Source organism: Dreissena polymorpha, chromosome 10 (assembly GCF_020536995.1).
Source record: "Dreissena polymorpha isolate Duluth1 chromosome 10, UMN_Dpol_1.0, whole genome shotgun sequence".
Lineage (NCBI taxonomy): Eukaryota > Metazoa > Mollusca > Bivalvia > Myida > Dreissenidae > Dreissena > Dreissena polymorpha.
Window position 1 is genome coordinate 4,567,179 of NC_068364.1, and position 18,193 is coordinate 4,585,371.

Sequence of the window (18,193 nt, forward strand, 5' to 3'; positions counted from 1 at the left end):
TTTGATAGTGCAAGAATCACTCCATTGTTGATTTCTGAAAACTATCTGTTTTGCTCTATGGAATGGCTTGTGTGATGCCCAGAACTTGGCAGAACAGCTTCTAAAAATGGAAAACCATAAACAAACATAAAATTTGAAAAATAAATTTAAGACAGGCATTTTGTAAATGACTTTTTTGTTGATTTTGACAAAAGGATAAGGTTAATTGTGGTACAAAAATGATGTTTGCAAGCATGGCTTCTTACTTCTAATTTTCTGCAAATAAAATCACGTGTGATCTTACATTTACAATGCAATCCTAATTACATTCGGGGACGATCACAACATTATTAGATTATGTGGTTTGAGGCCTAATCTTTATATAGTGATGTGCAAACATGCATATGCATATAAATCATAAATGTGACCGGGGAAAGTGCAGACAAAGTAAAAAGAAGTTAAAAAATACTGACAAGTTTAATCGGAATTACTTTAAATTTTGTGAATACTCGTGTTCCTGAGGGATTACAACCGCAACTTACCGAAATATTGCGCTGATCACATGTAAAACTGCTTTTTGAGAGCGAATGGAAAATGCGTCACGAATTTTGACATATAAACAGTTGGGTGGCGTTATTGAAATACCGCGAGAATACTGCGAGAATACAGTTGCCGATAATAATGTTTTGATTTTTTTTATTCAAGCGTTTGTGATTTGTAAGGATAATAATAACAATAAGATATCGAAAAGATCAAAGAAATTAAATTCGAAAGAAATCGGGATTCAGGCAATACATTTTAGACGGGTTATTTTTACGAAAATTGTGTTTGGAAACGACTGTCACTATTTGTAGTGAACCAATCTATGGCTTATACCCACTGAAGGCCGGGACAAAGGAAACAGGAAGCGTAAACAAACGGAGGCAGAATATGTCTATGTAGCGGAGAAAAACATATAATGTGAGAATATTTAGTGCGACTTGCTACACAATTATGATGTCATTTGTATACTTTTTCCTGAGGTATGTATTTACATGTGAGTAAGCATATGTCAAAGTGTTATAGATTTGTTCAAGGTCTTTAATAGCATCGCGAAAATATATGTCGCGTGGCAATTTTTTTTTAAAGATGCATCCATATGTCTATTTTTATGTCTTAATTTCCATATGTATGAAGCGGTCAACGCCCGCCGCATAGCGGCGGGCTTTTGCCCGTAATATGTTAAAACAAACTTTTTGGTGGGCGTGGTCGGCCACTATCTCCTCCTACACTATTAGCACCAGAACCTTGAAACTATCACACATGGTAGCTATGAGCATATATGCGACGGTGCACTATTTGGAATTTTGATCTGACCCCTGGGTCAAAAGTTATTATCGTGTGCGTCGCATGTTGTTAGTAAAATGAGTGAAAATGTCTTCATTTTACCCCTATAACTTTTGACCCAGGGGTCAGATAAAAGTTCCACAAAGTGCACCGTCGCACCTATGCTCATTGCTACCATGTGTGTAAGTTTCAAGGTTCTTGTGGTAATAGTGTAGGAGGTGATAGTGGCCAAGACAGACGGACAAAACGCGGAGATCAATACAATATAATAATTCATTCGAATGTTAATGTTGTACGTGGATAAACATTATGTAGGAGAAGTTTTCCTGAAAATTTGCGGCGCAAGAACAGATTGACAGACCCTCATGGCTATTTCATTGTACAATATATATATATATATATATATATATATATATATATATATATATATATATATATATATATATATATATATATATATATATATAATCTGGTTGGGCCAGATTACATGTGTCTGAACATAGGAATTTGCAAAATTACATCAACAGCTTGGGCAACAGCTTTGTGTAAAGCGTGGCGTCAGCATGCCATTAAAATAGATATTAATTGCTTTCATTACTTTTAATGATAATTTTATGAGATACTGCCATATACGCTCAAAGGTTAACTACATTTTAATTGACAATTAATTGCTTCATAATGATCACAGATTCTGAGGTACTGCCACATCTGCTTAACAGATACACTCATTCTCTCAAAATCTAGACAAATAGCGTCTCTGATACTCAAACTAAATTTACTGTATTGTTAATGTTCGGATATATACAAATACGCTTGCTATCAAAGTGAAACAAAAATTATGTACATATGTATACATATAGGATCGGATATGTTCCCGTTGATAACACTGGCGGAAAGTGTGTCTTGGATAGCACATGACTATGGAAAAAGGCCATACGAAACTATTTAAGAAATGTCATAATGAATTGCAAACATGTGAATTACAACTTGTATCATTATATTAAAGTCGGCAATTTGATACATAAACATTTTTATTCAATATCTACCATATCCCAAAAACAGGAAATATGGCCAGTTGTTTTTTATCCCCACGCTTTTAAAAGCGTGGGGATATTGTGGTTATCTCCGCCGTCTGTCCGTCCGTCCTGGCCACTTTCTCCTCCTACACTATTAGCACTAGAACCTTGAAACTTACACACATAGTAGCTATGAGCATATGTGCGACGGTGCACTATTTGGAATTTCGATCTGACCCTTGGGTCAAAAGTTATGGGTAAATCGTTAAAATTTTATGGGTAAAATCTCTGACCCAGCCCCATCCCAACCGCCATAACTTTTGACCCAGGGGTCAGATCAAAATTCCAAAAAGTGCACCGTCGCACATATGCTCATAGCTACCATGTGTGTAAGTTTCAAGGCTCTAGTTGTAATAGTGTAGGAGGAGATAGTGGCCAATGGGGGTTGGGGTTGGGCCTGGTCAGAGATTTTCACTCATTGTTTAAGGTTATTTTACACTAACTATTTCATTTCTACACCGATTTACTTCAAATTGATACTGAACATCTCTTATGACCACATGGTCAATCTCAACTATGCATGGCCCCATTACCAACCCTGGGGCGCCCCCGCCCACATAGACCACGCCCACCCAACATTTTGTTTTAACATAACTTCTTCATTTATTCACCAATTGACTTCAAATTAATACTGAACATATCTTACGACAACACGGTCTATCTCGACCATCCATATTTTATCGAGAGGTCCACGGGTACTACTTCCTCGTACCCCCAATTTTTTTTCGCACCCACAATTTTTCGTACCCAATTTTTTTTTCGTACCCAACATTTTTTTCGTACCCAATTTTTTTTCCTTCCCAATTTTTTTTCCTACCCCAATTTTCCCGTACCCCCATATTTTTTTTTCGTGCCCAAAATTTTTCGTACCCATTTTTTTTCGTACCCAATTTTTTTTTCGTACCCAAATTTTTTTTCGTACCCATATTTTTTTTCGTACCCAATTTTTTTGTTCGTACCCAAATTTTTGTTCGTACCCAAATTTCTTTTCATTCCCAATTTTTTTTCGTATCCAAATTTTTTCGTACCCACATTTTTTTTCGTATCCCTTTTTTTTCGTACCCAAATTAATCTAATTGATACTGAACTTTTCTTATGACAATACGGTCAATCTCAACTATGCATGGCCCCCATAACCAACCCTGGGGCGCCCCGCCCACATAGACCACGCCCACCCAAAATTTTGTTTTAACATAACTTTTTCACTTATTCACCAATTGACTTCAAATTAATACTGAACATCTCTTATGACAACACGGTTTATCTCGACCATCCATGTCCACATTACCCACACCGGGGCCCCACCAACATAGGCCGTGCCAACCCAAAATTGCCTTTTAATATAACATCTATGCGGCCTGGGGATACGCGGCGGCCTCTGCCGCGCCATTTCTAGTTATAACTGAATTTAAGTGGCATCTCATAACAAAACACTAATTTTTATAAGCAATCGGGTTATCATACACATAATTATTTAATTTTCCCCAAAATCTAGAGTAATAACGGTATTCATAGAAAAACTGGACAATATCCCAGGAAACAGTGATATCCTTAAATAAAGAGTTAAAGAGAAAAACGAAAAGGTAAAACAGATACAGAGCTAAGGAGAGAATGGAAGTCCTTGAGTGGATTGAGCAATCGACAAAAGAGTCTTAAAGACATGCACACCGGGTGACAGATCAGTACGTGTATCAACCCTGATAAAAATGGACTTCAGTGAAAACTATCCCCGCACAACTCTAGAAAAATTCCAGCATGTTTATTGTAATATAAACGATGAAAACCGGCTTGAACAATGTAGTTCCATGTATGTTAAAGAGAAATTGAGCAATATCTCAAATATGGTCATTAACACAATAACAAAATAGCAGATCAACAGTTGGCATTGACATAATATACAAAATAGTAATGCGCAGTGTTAAAAAAAGCCATTCACATTTGTTGACGGATTCACCTTATTTAATTATCTTAACATAACGATATTTGATTTAGTGAGCATTTTTAACAGCCTTTAGATTTGACCTCATCATTGCCATACTTTGAATGTGGTCATGACAAATGCTCATGCTATAACAAATTGGGAACCACAAAGCTCAATGCAGATAATGCCGTGAAAAAAGAAGAGTTCTGATCCGAGACACATATTATCTCTGTGTATGGTGTGCCATGCTTCAACCCATGATAGTGCAATTAATTACGAATTGATGACATAAGGGGATGATGAGACCAATAAAGATATAGTTAACCAAAGGAACCTACGAAAGGTCCCATGAAGCTACATGCTGTACTTGGAGCAGAATCTGCTACCACTGTATGGGTGCGCAATGCAAGTTGTGCTTTTTCTTACTATTTTAAAGGAGTATATTTTATTGTCACATCAAACTGTATTTGGGAAAATATTTTTGGAAAAGCAAACTGATACTGATCATTCCGATGATTTCACAATAGAAGCAGGAGAAGAACATATTAGTGTTGAGATAACAAAAGATGGGCGAAATCAAAAGAGACACATGTGGAATTACAAAAGAGTCGGTTAGACAGGTCCATAATTGTTTGTCAGATCATTGAAGCTCAGCACAAAGAAACAATTTTAATACGTTAGGCTTGTAAAAATGATGATAATGACACTATCTACTATACATGTAAACGTCTTTACCAACAGTGGTAAATGTACTGATCTGTTCAACTGGACAATACAGCAGAATAAGATTTGGATTGAGCCTGAAGATATCATAAAATAAATTGTTGCCCCAGAACCAACAGGGAAAACCAACGGATTTTCTCTATTCCAAATGACATATTTGCCGTCCTTAATGAATGAATATCTTTTTGAACATCATGATATAATCAGTCTACGTATCAAGTGGGCTCCTGTCTAAATATTCATTTTATCAGCATTTAACCTTGGAGTCGAGAGGTATTTGCTCTGACCAACATCTACATTTTACGCTTGTCGATACTTGGCATACATTCCAAAAGATGTAATAATCATAATGTAGACTCATTTTCTTCTCAAGTTTTAACTAAGCGTATTGGTACACATACATTTGATAAAAGACGCTCATTGCAAACCAATAGAGACCCCGGATCGCACTTTTTGTGCATGACTGCGTATAAAGAAATAAAACATTGCCTTGAATGGATTTGCGTTCATTCTAAATTTTAATTCAATTTGCCAATGGTTGTTTTTTTATAATTTAATCTGAACTGCGCTACATAACTCACCCTCATGCTACAACCGCATACACTATCCTCATGCTCAACCAACATACCTCACCCTCATGCTCCACCCACAGAATCTACTCTCGTGCTCCACAAACATACCACAACCTCTTGCTACACACACATATGCTACCCTCATGCTCCACCCACATAGCCCACCCTCATGATTCACCCACATACCACACTCTCATGCTCAGCCCATATGCTGCACCCATATTCCCCACCCACATAACCCCACCCTCATAACCCCACCCTCATGGTTCACCCACATACCTAACATGCATTCATTGCCGTCATGCTCCACCCACATAACCAACCCTCATTTACCACCCACATACCTTACCTACATACACTTCTCTCATGCTCATCTAACATATCCACATACTCCACCCTAATGATCCACCCACATAATCCACCCTCATGTCCCCCATATACCTAACCCGTATACACTACCCTCATGCTCCAGCCACATAACTCACCCTTATGCGCCACCCACAAACACTCCCCTCTACTCCACCCACATAACCCACCCAACCGCAGACTCCACCCTTATGATCCACCAATAACCTCACCCTAATCCACCCGCATGTCCACCCACATAATCCCCCCTCACGCTCCACCCACATAAACAACCCTCAAGCTCTACCCACATTCTCCGACCTCATGCTCCACCCACATACCCCATCCTCATGATCCACCCAGATCTCCAACCTCATGCTTAGCCTTGGATACAATAATTGGATAGATTTAGTGACCGAGAACAGACGCTGAAATTATGCGAGATGGATTTTAATGCATAATTGTAACTGGGCCACAATTTGTGTCCATGTGTCGTCTGAACATGCAGAGAGTAGTCCGGAATTCCGTACATTGAACAGTGTTACATCCTTTACGCTGCGCACAGACACAGTGATGCAGCCAAATTTATGGGGATTTCTCTCGAATCAGCCTATAAAATATTCAAATAAATTCATTCTTGCCTGCTTGCGTTATGTAGAGGTCATTTAAGGTGAAAAGCTGGGTAAAACAGCTACGCCAAAAAATCACAAGAGTGTTCTATACCGATGTTAAGGTAAGAGACTGGTTGACACCGTGTGAACTACTAGGGTAACAAGAAATGCATCAACAACAAAGTAAGGGTAAACAGCGCTGTCTTTATGACTACCTAATTCGTGAGTAAAAACTACTGCTCGCAGATTTTTTAATTTTTGTTTTTTTTCATCGATTATCTTATTGTATATTTTGAATTGTATATGGTGTCAAAAAAAAGGTTTGTAAAGGGAATTTCCATCATGAAATTATATTCTTAGTATGATAATTATTCGATAGTCCAACAGTATTCATTTAATATGATGGTGATTGCAAATTTTATGTTATATTAACTGGTCCTCATTATACCAGTTTCATCATATTTTTAATGCTTTCAGACCGTCAAAAAGTGACATGGTGTTGTTATTATTTTGTACAAGTTATCTTTATAACATAAATATGTGGATAAACAGTGCACACACATCTCGACCTGTGCGTTAAGACACGCTCTGTATAAATTTGAGTGGGTTGTGTTCATTTCAAACTTGCAATTTAAAAAGCGATAACATAATTTTGAAAACGAGTTGCGTCTAAGATTATGCAATAGCGAACAACTTCAGTGCCTTCAGCGCTTTGATTTTTGTTATGATATCGTTTCATATATTACTCTCTTAATAATGGCATGAACATAACAGCCTTATACTATAATATACTATGCGATAGACCAACAACGGCACAATTGGCCACACGTAATTTATCGGGTTCTTTCTCTTCGATACGATGTGATTCGAACCCGTTCTATATGATGGTTTGCAATCGGTTACAATTTGTTCACGATTTGAAAATTACAGACACCAGAATATAACATGATATGATATCCAGTTCAAGTAACATCCGGTTGAGTAGATATTTCGCATTATTCGTCTTTATTTGACTGATTTGAGTCCCATGAAAGTAAACTGCTAAAACCATACAGGAAATATAAAGGTAGACAAGTCCTATTCATATTACATAACATGTCCTTTCCAAAGTTATCATGTTACTGTCTTGAAAGGTTCAAAATGACCAGTATGTTATACTAGCAGCAAAGCAGATTTGAAGAATCACGTAATATAACAAAAACAATAGAAACAGACACGTCTTTGTCTTTTCACGATCACCATACTCAGGTTGCATAATAAGGTATCGCATGCAGAAACTATAAGATACGTGTATTTTGTTCCTCAAAATAAATTCGTTTGGATGTTGTTTTGATTTGGTATGTTTATAAGAAACGATTGTCTACCATGTTTCATTAAATAAACATACATGTAATTAAGTATTTTACTCCACACACAAGTGACTTTACTACAGGCCTGGTACGCTGTTTAAGCATTCATTAAGACCACACTTTAATATGGTTACACATAAAACATTTGATTCGTGTGTGATTCCGAGTAAAGATTGTCATTAAGGAAAGATTATCAAAACTTCATAACACTCGCAGTTCAATATGGGAACCTGAATGCATTAGTCATAAAATAAATACGAAAATGCTGCTATACACGAAATGTAACATATGTTACTTAGTCACCTTACGCAAAACGATATGCCATATAAAACGTTTCAACCCTATCATTTAATTTCAAAGAGTTATATAAAATCGATTTTAAATAAGCACAGCAGCTTGCCAAATCAACAACATCAAAATGCAATCCTTGTACTGAAACTTCATTTATAGCTAACTAATATATGGAGAATGCAAATGAGCCTCGTTTGGGGAAACGGGTTTTAATGCTGGTGCGTTTAGTCTCGTCCCAAATAAGCCTTTTCAGTCCGCAATTAGGGACGACACTTTCCGTCTGAACAAGACTTTAGATAAGAAGATACTTCATTAGAACGACACATACAATTAAAGCTGAAAGTGTCGTCCCTGAATCTAGGACGACACTTTACGCACTTGCATTGAGTCTGGATATGCCAACAGCGACGCTCAAATCAAAAGTTTGTTTATTGTAAAACGCAAAAATAATAAGCGCTTAACGCAAAAACAAAACATCACCAAGATAGGAGCTCAAGACAATGTAATGTCAAATGAACTAATTCCTATACAAACATGGGTTTGTGGTAATTTAGCAAAACGGTACAATATGTGCCAAACCTTTACCATTTGTTCATAAAACTATTATCAAATTTTAGATTTAAAACACAAAATTTGAATAGGCTTTAACTGTCTTTAAGCTAGGTGTTTTAATAAAAATTGCATACCCCTTTAAACGGTACATTCGCCATATTCAGGTTCGCAATTGCGCCATAGAAAAAGACCTCGCTAGATCATCCTATATATACATGTACCTTGATACAGAATTTACATGCAAATGATGTTTCTCGGATGTATTAGGACGTGTTCTTTAATGTGATTGTATGGCTATGTAAACACAGACATATTGTTGGCAATTTGACAACTGAATCATATGGAAGTCATCGCTTCAACTCACAACCACCATCAACTCCTTTTATGGGCGACAAAGTTTTTTACTCGAATTTACATTTGTTCGATTACATTTCAAATACCAGATGTTTGATGGAAAATCATACGTATTTCCAAATGAAGAATCGATTGAGCATAACGGCACTTCGACTTTCCATGTAGAATCGCACATGGAAAGCATTGAGTGTAATGTATCAACTGTTTAAAAACCATTAAAATAATATAACTTTATATCTTTCTTGATTAGTTACTGAGTTAATTCTCTTTGCTTACTGTTCAAATTGCTTAGGCAAAATATGTACCTACGTTTCAAAACATATACAATTAATATTAATATATAACTCACAGATGCAAATATGATGACATTTTCAGTACCAAGAGCTTATTAGAATTAGCTATTTCATTAATATTTACGGAGGAAATGCCCTTTAATTTTTTGTGTGAATCAAAACTACATCGTTATTGAAGGGATCCAAAATTAAGGTAAACTGATGAATACGCATTGACATAAATATTGAGTCTGGAGGCTGTTTCTTCTTCGACTTATGTTAGTTACAGCTTATAATTTGAAGGCTACTTACTCAAAACAAAGTTCGATTAAACAACCTTCTGTAGCAATAATTAACGCGTTTCCCAAGTAAATATGGTCCTATATATATATTGTATTATATACCTGTTTACAGGTACAATGTACGCATCAACTAAATACAAAACGACATTAACAAATATCGAATGCCTTACTCTTTTTTATCGAGCTGTTTTACTAGCACTACCATTCTAGTGGAACAATTTAATGACGTCATCAAAGAAAATATATCCAGTTTATTCAGTTTAAATACATTCGAGGGTATGGTAAGCATGTATCCAAATGTATTGATGCTGGCTATAAATTTGAGAGAGCAGTAGATTGAAGCTTGCATCTATTTAAAACAGTTAGTGTTTAATTATGTATTTTTAAAGTGGATTTGAAATGTGATCACATGTATGATATTGTATGAATATGCAAATGTAAATACCTTCGTTCATGCGTGTTAGGAGCGTTTTTTGCTGTTCGTGGTGTTCTGTTCAAACACACAAGTCAAATAAAATACGTTAACTGAAAGAAGAACTAGACTAAAGTCCATTCAAAGGTTTTATAATTATCAGAGAGACAAAACACTCTAATAACTATCATCCAATTGCTTCAATTAGACGGTCCAATACAGCTTGATTCGTGTTTTCCAATTATCATAATTGGAAGGGATCCTGAATGTTTTCGCACCATTTGTAGTGTTTTAATGAGATAGTTACATCTATATTTAAATAAAATATATGATTAATCATCTCTGCAGATGTTAGAAAATGATCAGTAGCTCCGATATATTTCTGCTTGAGAAGGCGGGTCCTGATGGGCCATTATTCGTTTACGGTAACATGACCGATGATTTCGATTGGCTGAACAGCTGTCGACGTAACTGGTTATGTCATTCGGCTATAAAAAAGAGAGTTCTGTTGGTGACAAACACTTTGGTTCCGACACTCGAATAAGTGCCTGTGAAGCAATAGGAATTCTACGTGTAAGTATTGAACATTTTAATATCTTTGTGTCATTATATTACTGGTCGTGTTCAAAAACGCGGTCTATAAACACTCTCTCAAAATCAGTTGTCCAAAACATTTCATTTTCAAACTAAATAGACTGACATATATTTTCAATAGGTACAATGCATACAGATATTCGGTTATTACTATGCACAACTCTCGTGTTCCACGCGTTTGGACTGGAGGTTAAAAAGCGGTTCGAGTTCGAAAATGTCATAGGGGGAGCTGGAAGTGCCCGAACTCCATGGAGGTCCGCCGCCTCCGGCATCTCGTCGCTTCACATGTTCAAAGGCGACCAGATACAGCTGACGCTGTGTGCCGACGTCGCGATGACACTCAGTATTGACGGCCTAATTTATTCGAACGACGGCGAGAGCGATACTATCGATGTATCAGTGAAATATAGCACGGGTGTATTTTTTCCTTACGGAACAGTGTTTACGGAGGAAACCAGCGGCGGAGGGGGTAAGTTCTGGAACTCTTTTAAATCGTCCGTTCCTTTTCCTGCGACACCGCTTTTTCTGACACCGTGCACAAATACTACACTTAGGTTAACGGTCAATGTAGCGGACTGCTACGGTTCAGAATTCGACGCACTTGACGTCACACTTTCTACTAACGTTGCGAACGAGACGCTATGGTGTGATGCGAAGTTGATTTACGCAGCTACCACAACACCCTGCGCTGAATAATAGACAATCCATAGCTGACCTCGACGCTAACTCCCACATTGGAAATGACAACGTCGTTGACGACACCAACGCAAACATTGGAAATGACAACCTTGGAATTTACAACTTCGGAGACGACGCCATTGCCGACATCACAGGTGGGTAGCGTGTGGCTATGATATTAATTAGCGAAAACATCATTTTGAATGATAAATAATCATATTATAACGAAAAATTAACTTTTCTGAAAAAAAATATTTCACTATCAAATATATATATATAACAAGGTATGCAACTCAAAATCAGCCCAATACGGGGTGCATCGCTTTGAACAGCCATATCTTCATCAATTGTGCAGCGATTTTCACGATCTTGATCTTATTCAACGCAGAAATGAATTTCCTTTCTGGAAATGTATATGTCTTGCAATATTTTTACAAATGCTGGGTCAACTTTTTAGAAATAACACGATACACAACTCGCATGACCCAGTTGACAGTGATCATGCTGTCTTTAAGACTGAAATCTTCACGGAGAAAAGGACAACTTCCCTTCAAAGTTCATGTAGTTCGATACCATAATTCAATAAAACGTATGAAAAAACATTATTATCGTTCTTGTCGTTACATTCTGCATCAAGACTAACTGTCCAGCGCCGTTTGAAACCTTTGTTTACATACATTTCAACTAACTGACATTTTAAACATACGAGTGATTTCATTGGTCCAATGCGGAGGTGTGTCTTTACAACTTTACAATTTATTTCTGCGTTGAATAAGACCGAGATCGTGAAAATCGCTGCACAATTGATGAAGATATGGCTTTTCAAAGCGATGCACCCCGTTTTGGGCTGATTTTGAGTTGCATACCTTGTTATATATATATTTGATATTAATTTTTTGTTTTCAGAAAAGTTAATTTTTCGTTATAATATGATTATTTATCATTCAAAATGGTGTTTTCACTAATTAATATCAAAGCCACACGCTACCCACCTGTGGCCGACATCTGTAAAAACGCCAACGTCAGCAACGCCAGCACATGTTGGTAAAAATGAACCAAAAACAGAGGCGGAAATTAGAATCAGCGTCCAGCAGAACAGCTTTCAAAGCGATTGCAAAGACGAATACAATCGGCGTTCAGTATCTGAACAAAGCAAAAGTGAACTCATCCTATGTAATTTACCGAACGTTTTCACTCAGTGACAAAGTAAACGAATGGACAATTCCAGCAAAGGCTCTCTCACCGTCGTTAGAAAACGTGCTGACGCTACATTTTGACCGCCTTGAACCGGGACCTGTAAATATTGACTACTTAAAACTTGCATTCAATCCGCGGAAATGGGGCACGCAATCGGTGACCATGCCCTTGGACTCGACAAGAAATTTGCGCGCGCTTAAATACAGAGAAAATGCGAGCAAGAAGAACAAGGATGTGGAAATACCTAAAGGCATGAATTTGTACGTAGACGGGAAACGCATCGACGGCGAAATGGAAAAGGTAGTCTTGATGCATAAACCAAATTTGCAAGTTTTCGCGATCTCGGAGAATGGCAAGATTAACGTGAATCACGTGACAACGTCCGGCAGACGACAGAACAGACGGACCATCGGTGAAGACGTCGAGGATCAACTAAAAGGAGCGTCCGGCTTTTTGATCGGTAATCCCGATAACAACATTGAGGCGGTAGCGTTCAACACGAAGAATAACGATATCAAAATCACGTACGCGAACAGCACGTTTGTCACGTTTACCTTGCAGTATTCCGTACTGGAAACAAGGCTAGTCGTAACCGATACGAATATTGCCGACGGGTCAGTGACATTCTTCTCTACGCATATCTCCGATGGCCTCGCGGGCGCTAATGACGTCATCGTTGACGGTGGCGTTGCACGGAAGCACGTAATGGATCCAAGTGTCGGTAACTTGAGAGGTACGAGGTTCAAGTTCGTCAAGACGAATCCAGACCAGACGTTTGACGTCAGTGCTGAAACGGAGATCGTATTTCCCGTTCTGTTATCCGGTTAATAGTTTGCACGTCGGCTGCAGAGCCATTTACATTTGAAGTGAGCGGCTATTGTCCATTCATTTCTGTAGTTATTCTATTTATAGAGGTGTGACATCATTGATTTCGTCCGACCTCCATGCCAATGTGTCATTTCAACATGTTTTTTTTTTACGAAGAAACAGACAAGCATAATGTATTGCATTATTGATGAAAAGCCATGTTTTAACTGATAACTTTACATTTGTTTTCAATTCAAACACTCGTAAAAGTTCTATGCGTTTATACTTATACGTGAATAACATTGGTTGTACTTGCGTTGTAATTTTGTTTCTACTTTCTCTTCCGAGCACGCATACAAATATATGTATTAAAGGTAAAAAAAACTATTGTTTATTCATAAAATCCGGTGGACCAGAATAGTTCTCAAAATGTAAATGAAGTACATATTGAGCGAATGGCAACAATAGGTCCTAGAGACACAAGATGTCCTTTTAGCATAAGCGTCTTATACACATTGGCGGCATTGAAAATAGTACGTCACATAACGAGAGAAACAACGTATCAAAACACAATGCCGGTTGAGGGTAATATTAAGCAGGAGACTACATTCCAATCACATCTGCAGTTCGCCAAGTAAATAGTCCAACATCACGTGCCCTTAGTCCATTGACCATAACATTAGTGCATTAGTCATAAAATAAATAAGAAAATGTTTCTATACACGAAATGTAACATGTGTTACTTAGTCACCTTACGCAAAACGATATGTCATATAAAACGTTTCAACCCTATCATTTAATTTCAAAGAGTTATATAAAATCGATTTTAAATAAGCACAACAGCTTGCCAAATCAACAACATCAAAATGCAATCCTTGTACTGAAACTTCATTTATAGCTAACTAATATATGGAGAATGCAAATGAGCCTCGGTTGGGAAAACGGGTTTTAATGCTGGTGCGTTTAGTCTCGTCCCAAATCAGCCTTTTCAGTCCGCAATTAGGGACGACACGTTCCGTCGTAACTGGACTTTAGATAAGAAGATACTTCATTAAAACTACACATACAATTAAAGCAGAAAGTGTCGTCCCCGAATCAGGGACGACACTTTACGCACTTGCATTGAGTCTGGATATGCCACAGAGAGGCTCAAATCAAAAGTTTGTTTATTGTAAAACGCAAAAAAATAAGCGCTTAACGCAAAAACAAAACATCACCAAGATAGGAGCTCAATACAATGTTATGTCAAATGAACTGATTCCTATACAAACATGGATTTGTTGCTATATAGCAAAACGGTACAATATGTGCCAAACCTTTACCATTTGTTCATAAAACTATTGTCATAATAGTTAGATTTAAAACACAAAAATTGAATAAGCTTTAACTGTCTCAAACCTATGTGTTTTAATAAAAATTGCATACCCCTTTAAACGGTACATTCACCATATTCAGGTTCGCAATTGCGCCATAGAAAAATACCTCGCTAGATCATCCTAAATATACCTTGATACAGAATTGACATGCACACGATGTTTCTCAGATGTATTCGGACGTGTTCTTTAATGTGATTGTATGGCTATGTAAACACAAACATATTGTTGGCAATTTGACAACTGGACCATATGGAAGTCATCGCTTTTACTCACAACCACCATCAACTCCTTTTATGGGCGACAAAGTTTTTTACTCGAATTTACATTAGTTCGATTACATTTTAAAAATCTACCAGATGTTGTGCCGATGATTGATGGAAAATCATACGCATTTCCAAATGAAGAATCGATTGAGCATAACGGCACTTCGACTATTCATGTAGAATCGCACATGGAAAGCATTGCGTGTAATGTATCAACTGTTTAAAACCCATTTAAAAAAAATAAAACTTTATATCTTTCTTGATTAGTTACTGAGTTAATTCTCTTTGCTTACTGTTCAAATTGCTTAGGCGTAATGACGATATTGGACCAGGTATAATGACATCATCTATGACGTACGCAGTGGGTAACGACACCGACTTCAGAACGTTCCCGGGTATCATACAAAAGGGAAAACCAAACCAATAACATTAACAAGAGCTGACCCAAGACATAAACACTCGACTATTTTTGCGTTTTGCTAGTGCAATGTAAATATATCTGTCAGTAATCTGATATAATGACTTTGAGGACATATTTGATGGTGAATATCTTGATAAGTTACAAAGTTAGTCATATGCAAATTTAAACCTGAAACTTACAATACAAATGACTGCCACATAAAACTACACTTTCATTTTTTATCACTAAATTTATTTTAATTTAAATAACTATGCGATCCTATGCACCTTTTCCTAAGCTACCGAAACACACATTTCAACGACAAACGTTGATAAAAACTATTGTATATGCTTTGCTATGAATAATAACAGTGACCTTCACCTTTTTCTGAATGCAAACCCAAGCTAAGCCCATCGTGACACATCGGCTATCTCCGGACTCCTCCGTAAGATTGATTTATGGAATAAATCGTCTACTGATCCAGCGTGAAGCTAAGACTGCCATTTATGCAAGTTTCGCACCAAGTTGCAGCATTATTTCTCAGAGCAAAGTTATTAGCGTGAAATAAATGGCTAAAAGGTAAAAGCGACTTTAACACGAAAGTCCCCGGCTATGTCTCTTTCTACAATATATTCATATCAAATTGCAGCGAAATATATCCACCTACCGGTAAACTTACGTTATTGAAAGGAATTCGTGTTCCTAAATTCTATTTTAACAAAAAAACATAGTCTAAAGTACATAAGTAGCATTATTTTGCTAAATGGCAAGTTAGAGTTGAGGCCCTTGTTTGGTGACCCTATATAAAGACCAATTAGAAAGATTGATATTTAACTGAATAGTAGAGATAGAGATATTAAGTTGTTTCACGCAAACGCAAACTGAATTTGCCAAGTATAAAACTGGGCATAAGTCTGCGTAATTGCATTTCTTAGTTATAAGCCTTGATTATTGATCATAAATAACCTAAAGAATGGTATGAGGTTTCAAATGAATATCTGTAGTAGTTAAACAGCCATGCAAGCTTAAAACCGAATAAGTATGTTAAGTTTTATTTCAATATATGTTGTGGAAATAAAAATATATAAATATATTCATGTACACATGTATTTGTGTCTCGGACAGACGTCTATGAGGCTTCCAGTGGTTTGTGTGTGTCTACGCGGTGAGATTAAAGGGACCTTTTCACAGATTTTGGCATCTATTGAAGTTTGTCATTAAATGCTTTATATTGATAAATGTAAACATTGGATCTAAACAGTTCCAGTAACAATCCAGGAATTAAATTAAAGAAAGAAAAAAGTAACCCTTAACTGGAATAAAAGTCTATCGCTTAGACCACTCGGCCATACGCGCTCTTACCATGAGAGATGTATTTTATACTTTATATAAGCAATCCTCGTGGTATCACAAAATATAAGTCTAACAACAGAATTCTCCAAAGTATTCAATCGTTCCACGATGCAACACTATAATTTTCAGCTTTTTAAATCGTCAAAAGATGCATACATGTATAATGGACATTTTAGGGTATGGTAAATGTTCAGTAATACTGTTGCCTAGCAAATATCATAACAACAACGAAAATTTGCGAATCTGAAACATTTTTTTTTTACAATTTTGTCAATTTACCAAAACGTGAAAATGCCCCTTTAAAGGGGCCTTTTCACAGATTTTGACATTTTTTAACTTATTCATTAAATGCTTTATATTGATAAATGTAAACATTGGGTCGTAAAAGCTCCAGTAAAAAATCAAGAAAAAAAATAAAAAAAGGAAAAGAACATGGGCCGGGGGAGGTTTCGAACCAGTGACCCCTGGAGTCCTGCCAGAGTCCTAAAGTAAAAACGCTCTAGCCTACTGAGCTATTCCGCCGAGTACACATTCTTGACGTATTTTATACATTATATAAGCAATCTTCGTAGTTTCACAAAATTTAACGACAAAAACAAAACTCGCCAAATTATTCAATCGTTTCGCGTTGCAACGCTTTATAATTTTTAGGTTTTAAAATCGTCAAAAGATGCATATAATGGCTATATTAGAGCATGGTTAATGTTCAGTATTACTGTTTCCTCACAAATATCATAACTAAAACGAAAAATTACGAATCTGAAACAACTTTTTTCAATTTGGTCAATTTACCAAAGCGTGAAAAGATCCCTTTAAACCATTTTAGTTTATCTTTTACTCGTGTTTTTTACCATGACAGCGATCACTGGTGATTGTTAAAGGAAGTAACCACTACTTCCGAGCAGAGATTAAACAGGTTCAAAATTAGCCCATTGAATCCCCGGCGCACTAATAAACAATCTCATTCTGATAACCATCTACTAAAATATTGATATAACATTTGTTATGATGTTTTTTTTTCTGTTTTATTTCATTTTGTTTTTCTACCTTGAAGAGTACATAATAAATGACCAATAATTTAGAAAATTGCACTGATTTTTATTTAATGATAAAAAATACAAACTTATAATTCTTCCAGATCTGGAAGGTTTTCACTTGTGATAAAAAAGAGGTTAATGTCATGGAGATAACATCTGCGATGAATTTGAACGAACAGGTCCCCACGATATACGCACAAGCTGCAAGCTGTTCTTTTTAAGTCACCAGTTGGCCATGAAAACATTTCTAAATAAAAATAATATTGTACCTTTTAATAATTATAAATACCAGATTTTAGTTGTATTTAAATAACATGATATTAAAAATATATATTAATTGTTGATGATGAAAACCAGGCTTCATTAAAAGAAAGAAGAAGGGAGAATCACACAATTCGTTAAC